This window comes from Amphiprion ocellaris, chromosome 17 (genome assembly GCF_022539595.1).
Source record: "Amphiprion ocellaris isolate individual 3 ecotype Okinawa chromosome 17, ASM2253959v1, whole genome shotgun sequence".
NCBI lineage: Eukaryota > Metazoa > Chordata > Actinopteri > Pomacentridae > Amphiprion > Amphiprion ocellaris.
Genome location: NC_072782.1, coordinates 32,393,434 through 32,409,096, shown reverse-complemented (window position 1 = coordinate 32,409,096; position 15,663 = coordinate 32,393,434).

Genomic DNA, 15,663 nt, shown 5'->3' with positions numbered 1-15,663 from the left:
TTTTTGTTAGAACGCATTCATGTCACTACATGGATGTAAAAAGACTCGTTGTCAAGGTTAGAGTAAAAGGTTTTGATATCCCAAACTATTCTAAAGTGTTCTAACATCTTCTGCTTGGAGTAAAAAACAGCTAAAATATAGTCTAAAACCAGGTCCAAAACCAGTCTAAATACAAGCCAAAACCAGGTCCAAAACCAGTCTAAATACAGGCCAAAACCAGGTCCAAAGCCAGTCTAAATACAGGCCAAAACCAGGTCTAAAACCAGTTTAAATACAGGCTAAAGCCAGGTCCAAAACCAGTCTAAACATGGGCCAAAACCAGGTCCAAAATCTGTCTAAGTGGACTCCAAAATGGGGTCCAAAACCAGTCTAAATACGGGCCAAAACCAGGTCTAAAATCAGTCTAAATACAGGCCAAAACTAGGTCCAAGTCTAGTTAAAAAGCAGTCCAAATACAATCTTGAGAAAAGGCCAAAAAACAGTCCAACTATTGTCTGAATCCAGGTCCAAAACCGTGCCGAAGGCCAGTTTCAAACTCGTCCAGAACCATGTTAAAGACCAGTCTAAAACCAGTCCTAATACAGCCTTAAATCAGGTCCAGAACCAGTCCACATACAGTCTTAAAAAAGTCAAAACCAATTAAAAACCAGGGCAAATATTGTCTAAAACCAGTGACAAACCAGTCCAAATGCACACTAAAACAAGGCCCAAACCAGTTCAAATACCATCTAAACCAGGTTTAAAACCAGTTTAAAAACCAGGTCCATAATCGGGCCTAAACCCAGTCCAAATATAGTCAAAAATCAGGTCTAAAACCAGTCCAGAACCAGTTTAGTTGGATTTCACGTCCCTACATGGGTGTGAAGAGTCCTTGTCATGGTTACAGTGAAAAGGTTTCAATGTCCCGAACTATTCTAAAGTGTTCCAACATCTTCTGCTTGGAAACAATCTGCAGAAAGGTTGTTTTACTGGAAACAGTCCGTAGAGAAACAGGAAAAAGTGGGCGTTCTTGTTTATTGGCAGCTTTAAGCAGTTCAAGGATGAAACATTCAGGTTCTGGTCTTGGTAACAAAAATGAAAAAAAAGGTATTTTAGTTGAACTTTCCTGAGTGATTGAGCAGGTTTACTAGTTGTTCCACTAAAACAACAACACTGGTAGAAAGTCTGATCCAAGGAGAGCAGAGTAAAACCAAGACGGTAATCTTTGAAGACTTGGTGAAACATCTGTCCAGAGGTTTTAGAGGTTGTAGGAATGTAAACGGTATCAGAGACGTCTTCGCTCTGTTTGGGTTTTTTCTGAGAGATTCCAGTTTGCTCCACTAATCCTTTAACTACCATCCTGCTCTCCATGATGGTGTCCAGTCCAGAACCTCCAGACCTCCACACCCCCAGACCTCCACACCCTCAGACCTCCACACCCCCAGACCTGCTGTTTGTTCCTGCGGTTTGTCCATGAGTTGCTGTTTGCTGCTGGACTGTAAACACTGAACATGTAAACTGGTTCCATGTTTACACAGGAAGTCAACTGGAGGTGGAGGCGCCTGATTGGTGGTTTGTGGTCGACACCAGCTGGTCCAATCAGAGTTCAATACACATCTGAAAACCAGTAAGAAAACAGAAGCAGGTTAGGACCTTAAAGCTGCAGTACGAGTTTCAGCCACAGGAGGCAGCAGAAGAAACACAACGCTGAAGGTTAGCAGACATAAAACACAATACAGAGGAAGGTGTGGTGGTTTTGTGTCTTTTTGTGGTTGTTTTGTGTGTTTTTGTGGTCGTTTTGTATGTTTTTGTGGTTGTTTTGTGTCTCTTTGTTGTAGTTTTGTGTCTCTTTGTGGTTGTTTTGTGTCACTTTGTGGTTGTTTAGTGTCTTTTTGTGGTTGTTTTGTGTCTGTTTTAGTTGTGTGTCTCTGTGGTCATTTTTCATCTCTTTCTGGTCATTTTGTGTCCCTTTTTCATTGTTTTACATCTTTTTGTGGTCATTTTGTGTCCCTTTGTGGTCATTTTGTGTCTCTTTGTGGTCGTTTTGCATCTTTTTTCAATTTTTCGAGTTCCTCTATAGTTGTAAATCTCTGCAGTGATTTTGTGTCTCTTTTTGACCCATTTTTATTTATTTGTGGTCATTTTATGCTTCTTTACAGTTGCTTTTTGTTTCTTCTTGATGATTTTGCATCTCTTTGCAGTTGTTTTGAGGCTCTTTGTCATGGTTTTGTGTCTAACTTTGATCAGTTTATGGTGATTTTGCATCTCTTTGTAGTTTTTTTTGCAGGTCATTTTATGCTTCTTTACAGTTGCTTTATGTCTCTTATTGATGATTTTGCATCTTTTTACTGTTGTTTTGAGTTTCTTTGTGCTGTTTTCTCATCTATCTATGGTTGTTTTGAGTCCTTTATGCTGGTTTTGTGTCCTTTTGTGCATCTTTCATGACATTTTTTTGTGTCTTTCAGGTCATTTGTGTCTCTGTGGGGATTTTTTAGAGTCTCTAGTCTCTCTTAATGAAACATTGTTCTGTTTGTTTTTGAGTAGGAAGCTTTAGATCCACAGTAACTGATCGTACTGAGGTTCTGCGGAGTAGATTTACTCTCCAGCCACTCTGAGCTGCAGACTGATGTCATTTTCTGCAGCCTGCATTCATACGATGTCATTTTCTAACCGAAGTCAGCTGAGCGGCGGCCGGTCGGGTGTAAACCATCCTGACAGCTGCCAGCAGTGACTTATAGGAAGCCAGAGGCTGTTTTCTGCTGGAATCAAACACACAGTTGTGGGCTGAAAGTGTTTGTGTTGCACTGCGGGGTCAAACTACACAACCTGGACAACAAGGTTAGCTAATAGTCCCACCACAGACCCACAACAACATCCTGAGCTGGACTCGGCCCACGTTTCCTGGATCATCTGTCCAGAGGTTATCTAACCGTTCTGTCAGGTTCCACAAGAAAACAGCTGCAAAGAGCCGATTTCACTCTGTTTGAGGCCGTTTTACATCTTAAACAGCTGTTTGAAACATCTGTGTAGTTATTTTACGCTTATTAGGAGGCAATTTTGACCATTTTTTAATGTCTTTGTGGTCATTTCATGCATCTTTGTGATGATTTTGCACCAAGATGGAGTAGTTTTAAGTGTCTTTTAAACACATCAAACTGATCAAAAGAAGAAACAAGTGATGAATAAATTACCACATAAATCACCACTTTAAAACTTTCTAGTTCTTCTGGTTTTTTGTGGTTCGACCTCAGCTCTAATAAAAATAACCATCAGACAAACTGAACCTGGACAAGTGAAGGCTGTGATGACAGCAGCCCACAGATCTGAGCTCATCAGAAAAACTGAGTCACAGACGTTCCTCTGACTCCACTGGAACATCTGTCTGCAGACTGGGAACAAACCAGTAAGAGACCAGCAACAAACCAGTTAGAAACCAGCAACAAACCAGTAAGAAACCAGCAGCACACCAGCAACAAACCAGTAAGAAACCAGTAAGAAACCAGCAAGAAACCAGTAAGAAACCAGTAAGAAACCAGCAATAAACCAGTAAGAAACTAGCAACAAACCAGTAAGAAACTAGCAACAAACCAGTAAGAAACCAGCAACAAACCAGTTAGAAACCAGCAACAAACCAGTAAGAAACCAGCAGCAAACCAGCAACAAACCAGTAAGAAACCAGCAACAAACCAGTAAGAAACCAGCAATAAACCAGTAAGAAACCAGCAATAAACCAGTAAGAAACTAGCAACAAACCAGTAAGAAACCAGCAACAAACCAGTAAGAAACCAGCAACAAACCAGTAAGAAACCAGCAACAAACCAGTAAGAAAGGATTATTGGACTCTTTCTAGTCTTTGTGGCCTTTCAGTGTCTTCAGGTTAGTTTCTCCAGTAGCTTTGAGTTCTTGTGTTCAGACATAAAATGGTTTCATAGATGATGATTACCTTCTAGACAGTTTGGTGCAAACTTTTGCCTTCTTCAGCAGCATCTCACTGACAGCGTGAGACGAGTCATGGTAGATTCTGACAGCCTTCATAGGCCAAGAAGGGAATCAGCATCTATCCAATCATTTTGTGTCTCAACAGAAGAACTCAGAACTACTGGATTAACGAGAAAACATGAGCAACGGTTTTCAGCTAAGTCAGTTTTTAGTCTTTTGCAGTCATTTTTTTGGACTCTTTTAGACCGTTTTGTGTGTCTGTTTGGAATTTTTCTGCCTCTTTTGACTCTTTGTGGCCGTTGTGTGTCTGTTTGTGTGTCTCTGTGATGTTTTTGTGCATTTTATCTGAGCTCCTTCCCGTCGGTTCGTTCGTCTCAGAAACTCCTGGATTATTAGATGTTAACAGCAGATGGAGGGTTTTATTCTGGACGTTGGCTGTGTGTGTGTGTGTGTGGTGTGTGTGGTGTGTGTGTGTGTGTGTGTGTGTGTGTGTGTGTGTGTGTGTGTGTGTGTGTGTGTGTGTGTGTGTGTGGGATGTGGCTTGGTGAACTCAATGAGGGAACATTTTCTTCAGGCCAAATAAAGCTGCCCGTGTAAAAAGTCCACATTCCTGAGTTTGCGGTGCGTCGTCTCTTTTCTTTTATGGAGGGAGGAGGCAGCAGGAAACACACTAAAAACACACTCCTGGACCATCTGCAGGAGTGTGTTTTTAGTGTTTTTTACCGACTGACACACTCCTGCACATCTACTAGTGTGTGTTTGTCATGTTTTTACTACATGTGGCTGATAGTACTTGTGTACTTCTTCAGCATGAATCTGATTTTCATTGTGTACTTTTATTACACAAAGTTGGTTGTACTTGTGTACTTTCACTGCATTAAGCTGACAATACTTTTGTACCTTTACTGCATGAACATGACAGTACTTGTGTACTTGTACTGCTTACAGCTGATAGTACTTGTGTACTTGTACTGCGTGTTGAAGTACAGACCACCCATAGCATCGTCTCTCTATGAACTCAAACCACAGCAGCACTACGTTAGCATTAGCGTTAGCTTGTCATCATGAACTCAGTCTGTCATTAAAGACGAGCTGCTGCTAAAATTAGACGTTTCTATGAAAGAAGCTGCAGTTCAGCAGAGATAAACTGGGAGGAGACCAGGGGGGACCAGGGGAGACCAGGGGGGACCAAGGGGGACCAGAGGGGACCATGAGGAACCAGGGGGGACCAAGGGGGACCAGGGGAGACCAGAGGGGACCAGGGGAGACCAGGGGGGACCAGGACCACGAGGTCCTGAGACCCCAAGACCACAACACCACAGACCCTGAGACCCCTGAGACCCTACACAAGGAGGACACAAGACCCTGAGACCAATACTCTGGGCCCACAGAATCCATGTCCACAGACCCCAAGACCACATATACCAAGATCCTAGACCTTAAGACCCCAGGTCCCCAAACTGCCGACTTCAAGACCCCAGACCCTAAGACCACAGACCCTGAGACTCTAGACTCTAACACAAAAGACCCCAAACCCTGAGATCAAGTCTCTAAGACTCTAGACCCCAGGATCACGGATACAGAGAACTTGGAACCTGAAATTTGAGACCTCAAGACCCCAAACACTGAAATCCTTAGACCACATACACTAAGACCCAGTCCCCAAGACTCCAGACCCTGAGACTCAATACACCCAGACCCTGAGACTGAGTCCAAGAGACATAAGACACTGAGGTCCAAGGACCCAAGATCATGAAACATCTAGACCCCAAGACTGTAGCACTGAGAACCTGGACCCACAGACCACAACACCACCAACCCCAAAACCCCAAACCCTGAGATCCAGTCCGGGACCTCAAGTTCCTGACACAGTGGACCCTGAGAACCCAGACTCCAGAACTGAGACTGCAGAACTTAAGGCACCAGACCCCAAAATCCTGAACCGTGGGATAACGGAGACCCCAAGACCACAGTCCCCAGGCCCGACAACACAGATGTTAAGGCCCTACACCCCAGACACTGAGATCCAAACCAGGGGAGTCCAGACACTGAGGCCCCAGAACCCAAGACCATGAAACCCTAGACTCTGAGACCTTAGAAAGTAGAAACTGGGCCCACAGACCCCAAAACCCCAAACTAATGCAATTCCGGGGAAGCCAAGTACCTGACAGAGTGAGAACTTGAGACCCTAGACTCCACAACCTGAGGCTACAGATCCTGAAACCCCAAACCCTGGGACACGGAGACCCCAACACACAGACCTTGAGGCTCCAGACCTTGATACTCTAGACCCCAAGAGCCCAGACACTGAGATCCAAACCTCAACACACCAGATAAACAAGAGCATTAAACCCCCAGACCCAGCCCACAGAACCCCAAACCCCAAAGCCTGAGATCTGGCCCCTGAGTCCCTGACACAATGAGAACATAGACCTCAAGACTCCAGACACCAAGATACTGAGACCAGAGTCCAGAACCTTCAGACCCAAGACCCTGACATCCCGAGTACTAAATAAAAGTACACAGCTACTACTGAGATCTAGTATTTGTTGGGGCTGTGGAGGGAACACATCTGGTCTAAGTGAGTCCACGTCAGCTCTGATTTGCATAAATTGTTTCTGGATTGAGGTGGTTCTGCAAACAGGAAAAAAAAACACTACAGGAACTGAGTACGGAAAGTGTGGAGAGGGGAAAAAGAGAAAATTCCACAAAGTAATAATATGAATACGTAATATGTTGCATTTTTTTACTCTCCTTTGTGATGATCCTTTAGCATAATTCTATCACACGCTCTAATAGACGGACATTTTCTAACAATTTTAACTTTAATTTCTTGAACAGTTTAACATCATTTCACAGATTCTCCAGATTTTGTTAAATTACAGATAATTAGTAAAACCACAGAAAAAATGTTTATTTTACCAGTAATTCATAAAATAAACAACCAAAACATTCACATCAAAATGCGTGTTTTCACAAGTGTCAATTTATTGGTTTACAGTGTTTAACTGTAAATTTTAAGCATTTTACTATATTTAAGCTAGCAAGAAATACCATTATTTGGCAGATATTTGACAATAATTGAAAGAAAAACTCTGCATAATATACATTTAAAATGGTATATCATTTTTTTTATTGCTATTTTACAGATTTCACCCATTTTGTCCAACTGTAGATAATACCCAGTGAAAGAACTAAAAAGAAAAAAGTTATATTTTACATGTTCACTGTAAAAAATAAAAATAATAAAGCAGGCAAAACTGTGAATAATGTCCACATCAAACTCTATATTTTCACACATAGTAATATGTTGTCTTAAACATTGTTTTACTGCATCTATATCCAGTAAAAAAAAAAAACATTATTTTACAGATTTTTGCTGTTATTTTCCCAGCTTTTTCGCTAATATATTCCACCTTTTATGTGTTTTTTCTGGCACCCTTGCTGCCAGATTTCACCTTTTTTAAAGGGATTTTTTACAGTGTCTTTTATATTTCCTTGGCTTTCTTTTGTTTCTCATATGAATGTCATCACTGTTAATGTTTCTCTGGATTCTTTTCTTTGTAAATCTTTTTCTAACTTCCTTGCCTCTCATCACCTGAGTGTTTTTTCTGATGTGTTTCTGCTGTTGAGGTAAAGAAAAGCCTCGACGCTCTGATTGGTCACCAGGAATGTGCTTTTCTCTCTTTTTATTGGTCTGGAACATCCCGGCTCTGCTGGGTCAGTCCAGAGTTCTGGGGTTTGGCTCTGGGTCCAGGTCTGGGTGGGTCCAGACTGGTCTGTGGTTGGACAGGGTCGGTAGTTAGCGCTGGGCTGGGGTTGGGGCTGCTGTGGCTTGGGATCCAAAATAACGCCTGGATGGAACCGTGAGAGGACACAGAATGAATATAAACAGAATAAAACAGGTTTTTAATCTTTTACCGAGAGTCTGAATCAGCATCTAAAGCTCCACCAGAAGTATCTGGACAGTAGTCTGAGTTACTGAGAGTAATATTAATGCTCATAAATATTAGTAATATTGTCTACATTGCACAGATTTGTTTGTAAGTAGAAAAAAAACACAACACATCACATATTGTATAAGATGTAGAAAATAGATGTTGCAGTGTTCTTGAATTCACAGAACATGTTGATATTGTAGCAGCCAGAAGTATGACAGCGTCTAACAGCAGCAGGACCAGACCCAGGAACTTTAAATGTTCTTGTATCGTCCAGACTGATGCTTTTCAACAAGCTTTCCTCAGAGTTTCTTGGTTCTTTAGTCTTCATGGTGTAGTTCTATCCAGGAGAACTGATCCACCAGAGACTGGACCTTCCAGATCCAGGAGTCTTTATGCTACAATCACTGACCTCAGATCATCCATTTACTGTCTGTTGACTTCTAGAACCAACTGAGTCCAATTAGAGTCACTGTAAAGGGGCTAAATAGTTGTGCAATCACTTATTTTTACATTTTTAATGAATTGGCATTACTCTGTCAGAAGTCTTTTTTCTTTAGTTCTTGTCCAAAAAGTCTAATTAAATTGTCCATGACTCAACGTTGATAAGCAGCAAAATGTGAAACCTTCCAGGGGAGATAAAACTGAACCTTTTATCAGACTCATACATAAATAGTTTGGTTGTCTGCCAACTGAAACACACCCAAGAGAACAAGTTGTACACTGAGCAGCCAGTCAGTTATTAAAGACAATAACTTCCTCTTCCTGCCCGAGGAGATAAGGCCTGCAGAGTCACTAACTTCTTTAACCCTCATGTCGTCCTGCGGGTCAAAAGTGATCCCTTTTAAAGTTTAAAATGTGAGAAAAAAATCTATTTCCACAGTGAAACTTCTGATGTCCGCATTTTCAACATTTTTGGGAAATTTTTGAACATTTTTTGGTGGAAAAAAGAAATGTTAAAAATATTTCTTTAAGAATATTCAAATAAAAATCAACCAAAATCCAGCAAACTTCGCTGGATTTTGGTTGATTTTTATGTGAATGTTCTTAAAGAAAACATCAGAAGTTTTACTGATATATATGGAATCACTTTAGATATTTTTAGGATTTTTTGGAAGATTTTTACTCATTTTAAAAAAATATTTACACGCATTTTCTTGCCAAATTTAGGAGTTTTTTTAAAATATAAAATTAAACTTTTAAGGGAAACTTTTAAGGAATTCTTGGAATTTTCTTCCTGAAGGTTTTGCAAATTTTCAGAAATTTCGGGAATTTTTTGCAGAATTTTTGGATTAAATCACTTCTTAAAACCCACTTTTACAGATTTGCTTTTATGTGAAGTTTACTTTTAGCTTTAATTAGTTTTATTGTTTTATTCTGTACTATGTTCTGTTTATTTTAAATGTTCTCTCTGGTTGTATTTTAATTTTAGCTGCCTGGTTCATTGATGTGATGTCATCTCTAAATCTCTAATTTTTTAATTTCTAACTTTTAATCCTGCATGTGATTCTTTAATTTTTAAACTGCCTAGTCCCCTTGTTTGGTATGCATGCTAGTCTGGCTAATTATTCACTTATTTTATTGTCATTTTTATTATTATTTGCTCTGACTCGTGTCATTATGTCTTGGTTGTCTGTGTTGCATGTTTTTTTGTGTAATTTAGTGCCTCTTTCTGGTTATTTTATATCTTTTTGGTGTCACGTTGTGTCTCTTTGTGTTCATTTTCTGTGACTTTGTTGAACATTTTGGGTCTCTTTGGGTCTTTTTGTTTATTTTTGTTGTTGCTTTCTGTCATAGTATGTCTTTTCGTGGCCATTTTGTGTCTCATTTTGTCTTTTTAGTGTATATTTGGTGTCACTTTGTGTCAGTTTATGTCTGTTTGTGTTACTTTAGTGTCTTTTGTGTCATTTTGTGTCTCTTTCTGGTCATTTAGTATCTCTTTGAATCATTTTCTTCAAAGTTTCTGTCTAACTGTCTCAGTATCACTTTCCTGTGATCATAATCAGCTGTTTAGATTCATTTACGTCGCCACTCAGCTGACAGTCACATTTCCATCATTTCTAAGAATATTTTGTCTCTTAAGGTCAGTTTATGTCTCTTTGTGGTCATTTTGTGTATGTTTATTGGCCATTTTGATTAGTGTTTGTTCTTTTTGTGTATATTTTGTGCCACTTTCTCTCAGTTTTGGTCTCTGGTGTCATTTTATATCTCTTTGTGGTAATTTTGGGTCTCTTTTGGTCTTTTTGGTGTATATTTGGTGTCGCTTTGTGTCAATTTATGTCTATTTGTGTTACTTTTGTGTCTATTTGGTGTCATTTTGTGTCCCTTTATGGTGGTTTTGTGTCTATTGGTGGTCATTTACTGTCTTTCTGGTCATTTTATATCTGTTTGGTGTCATCTCTGCTGGTAATTTAGTGCCTCTTTGACTCGTCTCCTTATGTCTGGATTGTCTGTGTTGCATCTTTTGACTGTCAAAGCATCTTGTGAACGCTGTTCTTAAGGCTGCTATATAAATAAAGTTATTATTACTATAATAACTGTCAGATGTATTGATCATCAAGCTGTATACCTGTTAGTTACAGTAAGTTTAAAGGGTTGTTAGAATCAGGGAGGAAAGCCTTTTATCGGCAGTGGTCCTCACAGAGATAGAAGTAGAAATGTGTGTTTGGACCCCCACCCATTTCATTTTGTTAGCAGCAGGAAAGAAAAGGATTTCCTCTCCTTTAAATTCCTGCTGTGCACATTCAGCCCACCATCCTACTGACTTAACTATTGATTGCATTTGGTTGTTTAGGGGATTAAAAATTAACTCGGGAACTTTCACAAAGAGACAGTTTTCTAGATTTCAGCTGGGATAGACTCCAGCTCCCCCCATGACCCTAGTGAGGATTAAGTGGTGTATAGATAATGGATGGATGGATGATTTTATAAATAATCCAGTATGTTTTAAAGGTTGCACAGAATTACTCAAAATGTGCCCAACATGACTTTAATCTTACTCAGAATGAATGCTCCGCTCTGTTCACCAGCTCGTCTCTAATCGTACAGAAGCTGTTTAGAGGGTTTTCTCTATAAACACCTCAACCTGCAACTAAATGTGGCACTAAGAGGGAGTAAAGTAGTACCTGGACAGCTGAACAATGAGCTAAAACTCACTACAAAGCTGCATAGAGTCGACTGCTAGGGTCACAGATCACTTAAAAGTCTCGATAAAGTCGACTGGTTCATCACTTTGTCATGTCCTATCAGTTACAGCTAGATCAGTTCAGACTTCTGGACTTATTCTGCTGCACCAACAGATCATCATTGTTCAGCGGAGGGTTGAACAAAGCTGCAGCAGCTTGTTAAACATTCATCTGGAGGAAAGTGACTCAACAATGATGCGTACAGCTTCACTTATGATCGTCTAACGCTGCGGTGGTCTCAGAAAACACTGACATGCTTGTTACAGGCTGTACATTTCTGGGAACTTCTGTCAAAACTCTGAAGTGAGGCTTTCATTGTTGTGTTGGACGGCTGGATCTGGATCAGTGTTAAACTCTAACTGAGCATCACAATGACCGGTCAGTTCATGACTCAGCAAACAAAGTTCTGTTTAATTGTCTCGGTTTTACTTTCCTGTGATCATGATCAGCTGCTTTGACTCATTTACGTCACCACTCAGCCTCCACAGTCACATTTCTATCATTTCTGACAACATTTGGTCATTTTGATGTCACTTTGTGTCTGTTTGATGTCATTGTATGTCTTTTTGTGGTCATTTTGGGTATCTTTTGGCCTTTTTTGTGTATATTCGGTGTCGCTTTGTGTCATTTTGCATCTCTTTATGTCTATTTGTGTTACTTTTGTGTCTGCTTGTTGTCATTTTGTGTCCCTTTATGGTAGTTTTGTGCCTATTTGTGGTCATTTACTGTCTTTCTGGTCATTTTATATCTGTTTGGTGTCATCTCTGCTGGTAATTTAGTGCCTCTTTGAATCGTTTTCTTTAAAGATTCTGTCAGATTGTGTCAGTATCACTTTCCTGAGATCATAATCAGCCGTTTAGACTTTCCTCGCTCACATCACCACTCAGCCCACACAGTTCTGTTTCCATCACTTCTCAGGACTTTACATTGACTTACATTCATTTCATGCTAAATTAAATGAACCTGAAACCAAGTCTTGACCTAAAGATGAATAATTCACCAGACTGGGACTTTCTTTTAGTGTCCATATTGAGGTTGAATGTCCACAGTGTGACCATGTAAACACATTTCTGTCCCTAAACATAAGTATCAGCAGCACTCACACTGACTGTCCCACAGATGGATTCCTTTGTGGATTCATTGGCTGTTTGGCATAATGTGTGTTTGAGTGTCAGGCGGCGAACAATGCAGCCGAGTGTTTGCATCTGGGTGTTTGTGAGAGTCCAGCGGAGCACAGAGGCAGCACTGTGGCTTCATCCCAGCAAACAAAGCCTCGTCTTCAGGCAGACGCTGGACGGGGGGTGGGGGTGGGGGTGGGGGTGGATGGAAGCACCGATGTCATTAATCTGAGAGGAATATGGATCAAATCAAACGACACTGCTGTGGTTCCATTCAAAGCAAACAAACAGCGTTTAACAGCAGAAACATCAAATCAAATGCTTGTAAATTAAAGGTTTAGATGAAGAGCTGGGAGAAGGAAGCTGTGTGAAGTGGCAGAAGCTTTAAATTGTGATGGTTTTTCCATATAAAATCAGCCGAATTTATATGAGAAACTTATTTTGCCACAGAGTGAATCACGTCTGTAGATGATCCTGGAATCAAATGTAGGCAAAAATTATCCTTTTATCATCTCTAATTGATCTGACCAACCACCTATCACACATGCTGATATGAAAGTTAACCCAGAATGCACTTTTAAAAGTTTCTTTAGATAGAATTATTCAAAAATTGTTGACAGTGACTGAAAAATTTGTTCCAAATGACACGAAAGTCGTCCAAAATCATAAAAAACTACCAAAATTACTCAGTACTGTTCAACGTTGTCCAAAAATATTTCAAAATTGTTAAAAAGAACTAAAAAAAAATGGCCAAAAGTCCTTAAAAGCTTCTTCAAATGATACAGAATTACCCAAATATGCACAAAAGCAGTCAACCTTTGTCTAGGTGGACTCAACATTTGTTCAAAATCATACAAAAATCATACAAACTGAGAGAAAATGTGTCCAAAATTAGTTTTTCTTTCTTTAGCTGTAACTTGTTCTGACCAACTTCCTATCACACATTACTTGGAAATTGTTGAAATCACTCAAACATTATTCAAAATTAATGAAATCTGTCAAAAATGATAGAATTAAAAAAAAAAAAAAGCTGATTCAAAAATTGTCCAAAATCATCTAAATATTTGTCTAAAATTACAAAAATCTGTCCAGAATTATTTAGAAATTGTTGAAAGTCACACAAAACATTAGTTTTTAGGTTAAAAAAAAGAACAAGTTTCAGTGTGTATAATTCTTCTGACCAACCACCGAGCAACATGCTGATATGAAAATTTACCCAGAATGACCTTTTTAAAGTTCTTCCCGTCTTTAGATAGAGTTACTCAAAAATTGTTGACAGTTACTCAAAAACTTATTCCAAATGACACGAAAGTCATCCAAAATCACATAAAAACTACCAAAATTACTCACTATTGTTCAAAATAACATGCCAATTGTCCAAAAGGACTTAGAAATTGTTAAAAATCAATTGAAAAGCTGTCAGAAGTCCTCAAAAACTTCTTCAGATGGCACAAAATTATCCAAATATGCACAAAAGGAGTCAAACTTTGTCCAACTGGACTCAACATTCATTCAAAGTCACACCATCACAAATTCAACATGTTCAACCATGTTTTTTATTCATTTAATTCCATTATTCTACATATCCAGCTCTACATTCTGCTACACACTGTTTACTGATGCCATCGACACTCGTGTTGTTTCTCTGTTTAGGCATGCTAATGCTAATGCTAGCTCATCAATAAGCATACATAAAACTTGTTTAGTTTTACACTTAAATTCACATGTAAATCAACTTTATATAAGCTTCTCAATACAGCAGGTGCCTTATGTTTGAACCAGCTTCATTCTTAACGTGGCTAAAGTTATATGCTAATGCTAGCTCATCAATAAGCACACACTGTAAAACTGCTTCACAATCAGATGCTTCAGAAGCATTTAACTGCAGAATATTTTCACATTTGTTCATTTCAAATAGTTTTCTGCACTAGATTTTCAATAAAGGCGGAAATGAACATGAGCATCTTCTGAAACACTGATGCTACGATGTGATTAGCAGAGAACATCAAGCAGCTGCTGCCTGGCTTTAAAGTGATTAGTGTGGATAAAATACAAGCGGTACATGAGCACATATCACTAAACCAGGAGTGGAAAACCATCTGCCACCTTTCTGTCTCAGTAAATAGTTCTGTTGGCACCGTGTTGAATGAAGAATTCATTTCAGCTGCTTTTCTACTTTGTTTAAACCGACATCAACATCTGACTCACAGAAAAAGAAAAAAGGACACTGAAAGCTAAATCAATATTTTCTTTAATGCCAGGATTCATTATTCATTTCTAAACGCTGTGGGATAAAAGCGTCCAGAGGAAGTGGCTTTGGTTCCTGTCAAACTGTGGGTTTATGCGGCGCTCAGTCCATTTACTTTCAACATGGGAATTTTCTGCACCTGTAAGCAAACACAAATGTAGGAAGAGACTTTATACCAAACCCCATATTAAGTTTGTCAGGGCAGAATTTAATCATTTAATTCTTTGCCATCAGTATTCTGAACACAAGTGGCAGATATTAATGATTTCAGTTCTCTTGGACGTCACAAGTTCCCAGTTTATAGCAACATGAAGAAGTATTTTCTAATTTAAGGTCTCCAGGAACTCGACAACCTCATCTATCTATTGCCTGTTTCTGCCCAAACTGCCACAGCAGGAGAATAGATCAGCTTTCATTGAATCCATCTGTTTTCCTTGTGTCTCTGTCCACTTTGACTCTGATGAAGAAATAGCAGAGTAGAAATGCTATAACTCAATAAATCTGGACGTTTGCTGTCCTGGAGCAGAGAAACACAACATTAATTTACATTTAGCTTGTAGTGATTTTCCTATTCTTTCTAATTACTTTTGAGCTGCTAAACTTTGATCAGCATGTATTAGAGGGGCTCTGAACCCACACAGTTTTTTCTATGCTGGTGTAAAACGGTTCAAATTAAAGGTTTTACATTCATTTTTATTCACGTTGGACTCATTCTTCACATCAATCTAAAGTCCTGCAGCTCTGTGGAAACAGAACAACCACTAAGAAGGAGAGAGAACTCAGAAAGGCCTTTTGTCAGTATGACAAAGTTAGAAAACCAGAAATCATTAAAAATGAAAAGCATGAAAGTTTAATTTCTTTATTGATTCACAATAAAAATGGGGGGCAATCAGTTTTACCAATACAGGAAATAAAATAGTGGCTTCATGAGCTTTAGAAAGTTGTCAAAGATGATAAAAATATTGTCTGCAGTGGTTTTAAACCTGTCAGAATCACTTGTAACTTGTCCGAAATCACATAAAAGTGACTCACAAATTGTCCAAAATGACTTGAAACTTGACCAAAAATGACTCAATATCATATATTAATTCATATTCATTGTTCAAGGGCTGCCAGAAAGCTGAAAACTTGGTGATTCTTCCTGTTTTTACAGTTTCTGGATGAAAAATTGTGTAAATCTCCTGTACACAGGTTTTGTTTTGGTGAATGTTTAAATGAGCCATGTAGACTAAAATGATTTTTAAAATTAAACATCA